Genomic DNA, 6,980 nt, shown 5'->3' on the forward strand with positions numbered 1-6,980 from the left:
GCTCAGATCTCTCCTCAGACACTTACTAGGTGTAAGTATGACTTACGACCATCCAATTAACCCTTATGAGCCTCAATTTTTTTTCTCTGCAATATGAATGACTTGGGATAGATGATCTACCTCTAAGATCCTCTTTCACTTTAAATTTATGCTCCTATAATTATAGTCTTTGAGTGTCACTTGGAGTCATTGAGAAATTAAGAGACTGACCCAGGGTCACTTCTCTGTCAGTATGCTTCAGAAGTGGACCTTGGATCTAGGTCTTTCTGTCTCCAAAACCAGTCCTCTATCCACTATGCCATATTCTTTATTCACTATGGCATGATGCTTTTCCACTCTGAAACAAAACCTTGGAGATCACCATATGTGATTCATATGGTAGAAACCAACCTGATGGTTGATTGATTAATGACTGCATCTAACATCAGGGGCCCAGCATGCTTTGTGAATGAACATATGGTAATTGGCAAAGTATCATACCATGTTTAGCAGTTCACTGCCAGCTAACTTGGCACCTGTGAGCCATTTCTTGGAGGAAGAGAACAGATGTGAGGAAAGGTACCTTCATCCAGGTGGGCTTTGAGCCACTTTGCATTTAGGGAAATCCCATTTCTGGGAAGATGTGAGTGAGGCTGAGGAGAACCCCTGGGTGAGAATTCCTTGGCCCTACCTCATTTCCCCAACTCAGCTATAGGATTCAAGAGGGGCTTATGGAAAAAGGGGCAGGATCTACAAACTGTAAAATGCTATATGAATAATGTTCCTCATGTTGTTAATAGTTAGAGAATTATTCCAAAACAATTTATAGGAAAAAGATATGGAGCATATTGTTTATGGCATTTGTGACTATGCAGTGAACAATGATATGGACCCAGAAGTGAATCAGAAGAGGCAAAAATTGGAATTATAAAATCTCCAGTTTAGAAGGGACCTTAGAGTCCCTGAACAGCAATCCTTTGTACAGAATCTTCTAACAGTCTTTGCCTGAAGACTTCTGGGGTAGGGGCGGGGAAGGGGGTTAGGGGGTTACCTGTTCCAAGGTGGCCCATTACACTTTTAGGCAGCTCTAATTGTTAGGACAGGTAGTATAGCAGATAGAATGCCAGTCCTGGAGTCAGGAAGATTCATCTCCCTGAGTTCAAATCCAGCCTCAGATACTTAATAGCTGTATGACCATGGGCAAGTCACTTGCCTCCTCATCTGTCAAATGAGCTGGAGAAGGAAATGGCAAACCACTCCAGTATCTTTTCCAAGAAAACCCCAGATGGGGTCATGGAGTTGGACATGACTGAAATGACTCAACAACAAAAAAATTAAGATTTTTGTTTGTTTTAAAATTATATTAAGCTTAAATTTGCTTCTTTACAACTACCCATTGTTTCTAGTTTGGTCTTATGGGCTCAAGCAGAACAATTCTGATCTCTTTTTCCTTATGACAATCCTTCAAGTAATTGAACATGGCCATCATTAACTTCTTCCTCCAGTCTTGGCTTCCCCCAGGCTAAACATCCCTGGGATCTCAGGATAGGAACTAAATCTATGATTTCATTGATAAGGAGAAAGGGACTAGAACTCTGATTTCATTGGCATAGGGAACTCTCAGAAAAGGTGATTCCCTCTACCTTTGCAAATGATCACCTTCTGTAGCACTTACATTCTTAGAGAGTGTCTGGGGCAGAGGTGTCACAGGGCCACATACCCTGGTGAGTCCTGGAAATATTTAACAAAATAAATAAAAAGGCAATAGAACATAGATAATGTTCATATGTGGTTTTCTAATACAATATGCAGCCTGGCAGGGATCCTTGTGTATGATTTAACAGCTCCCCATTTCTATTTGAGTTTGACGCCATTGGTCTTGAGTATGGAGAGGTTAAGGCATACACAGCTAGTATGTGTGTGGACCTAGGTCATTCTGACTCTATCCACTATACCAGGCTGCTTTGCAAATAGCTCTGGCCTCCAGTTTCTTCTTTTAAAAAAATTCAATTTTATTTATTTTCACATCTGCATTCTTTCCCCCCTACCTCCCTCCAACCTCTTCTGAGAAAGCAAGAAAAACAAAATCTGTTACAAATACACACCCATACTAAAAAAAAAAAAAACCAAATACCAGCATTGGTCATATGAAGAAAAAAAAGCCTGCAACCCAAAATTTTTTTTTAAAAAGCCTACATATTCAGTCTGAGTGGATGAACTTTCTATCTGGAAGGGCATCCCCATTTTTTTAAAAAACATTTTCAGATGGTAGGGACTCTAGAGAGGCCTGGACAACTTTTGTGAAATTGCATTGCACTCTCAATGAGCCCTGAAACAATGACTTGTCTTCTTCAGTGACAATATTCTTCCTACAATGTCTTATTGCCACAAATTATGGAATAATAGCAATAAGCTATTCACTTTAAGTTTTGCTGATGCTTTATATCTGTGATCCTTTTATATCTTGATATATCTTGATCCTTTTGATAACCCTGTGACATGTTTTATCATGATCCCCATTTTATAGCTGAGGAGACTGAGGCTGAAAGGACTGATTTGACAAGATCACACAGCAAGTAAGCTTTTGAGTGAGTTTTCAAACTCAGGTCTTTCTGACTCCCAGTCCAGCACAGTTTCTAAAGATTTAAAAGTGCAAGTCATCAAAAGGGTCTCGGAGAGGTACATGATGGGTATGAATAGGCATCAGCACATTAGGAAATAAGAAATGCACAAGACAAATTGTGTAAAGCTGTCTATCTCTCTGATCTAAGATTAGGGAAGAAAGTAACTAGAATGAAGGGCAATTGAGATACAAGCTGCTTTCATGCTCTGTTGTAGCCACACAGTGTGAAGAGGACTAGAGAAAGTCTCCTCTAAACTCCCTACTATTTAGGGATCATGGTAAGAAATGGACAAAAGTCTCTCAAGTCAACTTGAGGAGTGTAGATGAGTAATATAGCCTGTATCCTTGGAGGAAGAGATCATAGATGAGATCATGGATCCATTGAGGCATCACAGTATTGATAACAAGATCATAATCACAGAGTTCAACCTGGAAGGCCCCTCCCCATTTTACAGATGAGTATACTGAGGCGGAGAAAGGTTAAATGATTTGTCCAGGGTCACATAGCTAGTAACAGTCAGATTGAATTTGAGCTCTGGTCTTCCCAACTACACATCCAGGACTCTACCCACTGTACCACCTGGCTGCCCTTCATATATTATTTAGGATATTATTGCTAGTAATAATTTTGCAAATCCCAATCTCAGAATTGGAATATGACTAACAGGCAGTCTAATGTTTATACTTCTGCCACATCTCCTATACAAGTGTTGCTGGAGCCAAGTTGGAGTTTTACTTTGTTGTCCTTCTTTTGACCATATATATATATATAATGAGAAAATTTCCACATCATTCTTCTTTGGAAGCTCTTGCTCTCCTCTCATTTCTTTGCTTCTTAAGTCTCTATAGCAACGGTTCTTAACTTGAGGTTCATGAACCTTTTGAAAAAAAAATTGGGGGGGATAACTATGTGTAATCCTATGTATCTTATGCATTAAAAAATAATTCCAAGAAGGGATCTTGTGGGTTTCACCACATTACCAAAGGAGTCTGACACAAAAATAGCTTCTATAGAGAAGCTTTTGATTTGTTATTGAATTGCTTATTTTATTCTTTGGGTTGTTCTGCATCCTTCTGTTGCCTTAAGAATACAGACAAATGATGGCATAATTTACCACTGCTGGAGCTGGGAGTGGAAAGGAATTGGAGTCTAGAGACTTGAGCCCAAATCACGATTCAGCCTCTGCCAGTGGGACCTTCTTTGGGATCCAGTTTCTTTCTCTGTAAAATAAGGGTGTTCTGAGGCCCCTTCCAGTGCTATGATTCTAAGGCTTGTGGTCAAAGTTGGGTTGAGTTGAAATGACTTTGTAGACAGCTCACTCTTTCCCCAAAGTTATACGAAAACCAGTTATGTTTTTAAGCTATTGGCTTCTAGTGGGCTGAGTTCTGGAAAGCTTTTTCTTTATTTTATGGGCAAAGGAGTCCCCCTGCTGGGGAAACATGGAAGTTACTTGAAAAGAAAACCAAAGGCAAAACTTGGCCTTTGTGCAGTGTGACTGATTGCCTCATCTAATACAAATGTGACCATCCTGTCTCTGCTTAGGCATCTCCCTATTACCTTTACAACAGCCTAGCTGTATCATCACAAATGATTGTTCTGCCCTTTGATCCACTTCCCAAGGACTGATTTCTATGTGGAGGTTCATGACAATTGGCTATTGGTGCAAATCAACAAATGATGGACTGTAAGAAAGAGAAGAAACCTTGATGCAATGGAAAGCATGCTGGATTTGCAGCTTGAGGATCTGTGTTTGAATTTTAACCCTGCTAATTATGATAGGCATGATTTTAGACAACTCATCTCAGTTAGATGGCATGGTGGATAGAGTGCTGGGCTGGAGTCAGGAAGATCTGAGTTCAAATTCAGGCCTCAGACAAACTAGCTATATGACTCTGACTAAAACCCTTCACCTAGGTTTGTCTCAGTTTCCTCAACTGTAAAATGGGGATAATAATAGCATGCAGGTTTGTTTTGAGGATCAAGTGAGATAATATTTGTAGAACACTAAGCACAGCATCTGGCCCACAGTAAGCACTATATAAATGTTAGTTATGTTTATATCACCTATGGAGACCTAGTTTCCTCATCTACAAAACAGAGGACTTAATGCATTGACCTTTCATTTCCCTGACTAAGGTGCTCCTCTAGCTCTAAAGAAATGAGCCCTTTATTTGGGCAAATTCCTGACTTGCACTGAGGGTCTATTTAATTCCTTCAGGTCAAGTTATTATCTGTTCTTTTATTAAAGCTCTCCAACTCTGTTAGTAGCCTATTCCTGTGACTTATTGTTAACTGAGGAGTTCTTTCTTATGTTCAACAATAATCAGTGTAGTGCCATGCAGTATTCATAGCACCAATAGTCATGACAAATATACCTGCATGGTGCTCTATCACAAAATATAACAGACTCTCCACATAGAAGACAGAAGCAAAACATTTATTCAGACACCAGAAAACCAAATGCCAACACCAGGAAACTGAATCCATCATTGCAACATAGAAGTTAATGTATCACAAAGAGCCATACCATCTTTTAGCCTTCCCACAAACCAACACAAGACCAATATTTACTCACAAGCACATCTGTCTCCCTTGGAAGTATCTTCTCCTTCCAAGTTCTGACTCCTAGCTTCCTGTGGGCTCTACTCCACCCTTCAGCAAACTCCTCCCACCACAGGCTCCATGTGATTACATTCAGCCTTTTAAGGGGCAGAGTATATTTTCAAAGCAGGGAAGGTCTTCAAATTCCCTTAGGCTTATTAAGGGGCAGGGAAGATCTCCAAATTACCATTCCCATTACAATCAGTCAGAACCTTTCCCAAAAAAGCCTCCAAATACGTATTCATGTCATCTCCTAAATCAGGTACTGGTTGGGCTAGATGACCTCCAAGGTCCCTTCCAATCTTAGATGCCCTGATTTTTAGCATCCTTTTATCCAGGGTCAGCGATTTTAGCTCCCCAAGCACGTCAAGCATTTCTCTATAAACATATAGATAACTTGGTGCTTTCTAGCTGGTAACCTGAGCTTGTGTTGTCCCAGTATGAGAATGAAACAATATTCTTCCACCATGTTAAATATATTCAGACAATAAAATTTCATTTTAACCAATGACCATCTCCAACTCCAAACCTTTTACCATAGCAATTGCTGCTGCTGCTGTTGTTTGTTCTTTATGCTAGAAGAGGACCAAAGATAACACGAGGGGGGTGTCTTGACTTGCTCAGGAATCGGATTTAAGTGAGGCAGAGTTGCCCAAAGTCATCAGCCTCACTCTCTCCTCCAGTCATTGAAATCTAGTGGCAAGACATAGGTCAAGACAGCTGGCAATGGCTGGGAAGGCAGTGGGTGACATTGGCTTTTTTAAATTAAAGTCTTTCCTGGGTCTCAGGTTGTCTGAGGCAATACCCTTTCAATGACGAAAGGATAGGTGAGAATTAAGACAAATGACAGCCTAAGTTAACACTGCAAAAATATCAATCTCACCACAACCAAATGACAGGAAACATAATTCCATTCTCCTCCCCAGCCCCATCCCACAAGGTCCAAAGGTAAGAGAGAAAATCTATCCCTTAGTAACAGAGAATTGACTCAATTTGAGCTAGTTTGCCGAGGGCTTTTATTGAAGTGGCAGAGCATAGATGGGGTTCAAGTTGGGAAAAAAAAATGAGCTAGACACTTCAGAAAATAGTGCAGAAAGAAAATTGATCTTCCATTCTGACAACCATGAACCTTGTTCAGTCTTTTATTCAGGAGTCAGCAACCTGGTTGCCTGCCCCATTATTTCTAGCTGTGGGGCCATGGCCTTGGGTTAGGATCGGGGTCAAAGCACTTTCATGTAGCTTGTTATAATCACCAAAACAATAATGAATGTTTGATTTTGTTGGATTTTTATTTTGTTGTCCTTCTTTTGACCATATATATAAAATGAGAAAATTTCCGTATCATTCTTCTTTGGAAGCTCTTCTTATCTTCTCATTTCTTTGCTTCTTATGCCTCTATAGCAAGGGTTCTTAACTTGAGGTCCATGAACCTTTAGAAAAAAAATTTGGGGGGGGATAACTATATTTCAATATAATTTGTTTCCTTTGTAATCCTATGTATCTTATGCATTAAAAAATAATTCCGAGAAGGGAGTCTTGTGGATTTCACCACATTACCAAAGGAGTCTATGACACAAAAATAGGTTCTATAGGGAAGTTTTTGATTGTTATTGAATTGATTATTTTATTCTTTGGGTTGTTCTGCCTCCTGTTGCCTTACATTTCTGACTTTTGTTTTTGATTGTTGATGGAGGACATGTAGGATTTATTATATGCTTTTGATTCTAGATTGCATTCATTCCATGGTGGGGTGGAATTTCTTTCTTTCTTTCTTTC

General features: G+C 39.7%; 1 long non-coding RNA gene across 2 annotated transcripts in view; it reads right to left on the minus strand.

Annotated features, from left to right (window-relative positions):
* Positions 1–6,210: 6,210 nt before the first annotated feature.
* LOC138175103 (uncharacterized) overlaps positions 6,211–6,980 on the minus strand; it is a 7,663-nt gene continuing 6,893 nt past the window's right edge. For both annotated transcript variants that reach the window (XR_011171879.1, XR_011171878.1), the window contains exon 3: positions 6,211–6,634. This is a non-coding gene — a long non-coding RNA (uncharacterized lncRNA). The remainder of the gene's footprint in view (positions 6,635–6,980) is intronic.

This window comes from Petaurus breviceps, unplaced genomic scaffold (genome assembly GCF_028583685.1).
Source record: "Petaurus breviceps papuanus isolate PSGF00001 unplaced genomic scaffold, PetGlider_PUasm1.0 76, whole genome shotgun sequence".
NCBI classification, from domain to species: domain Eukaryota; kingdom Metazoa; phylum Chordata; class Mammalia; order Diprotodontia; family Petauridae; genus Petaurus; species Petaurus breviceps.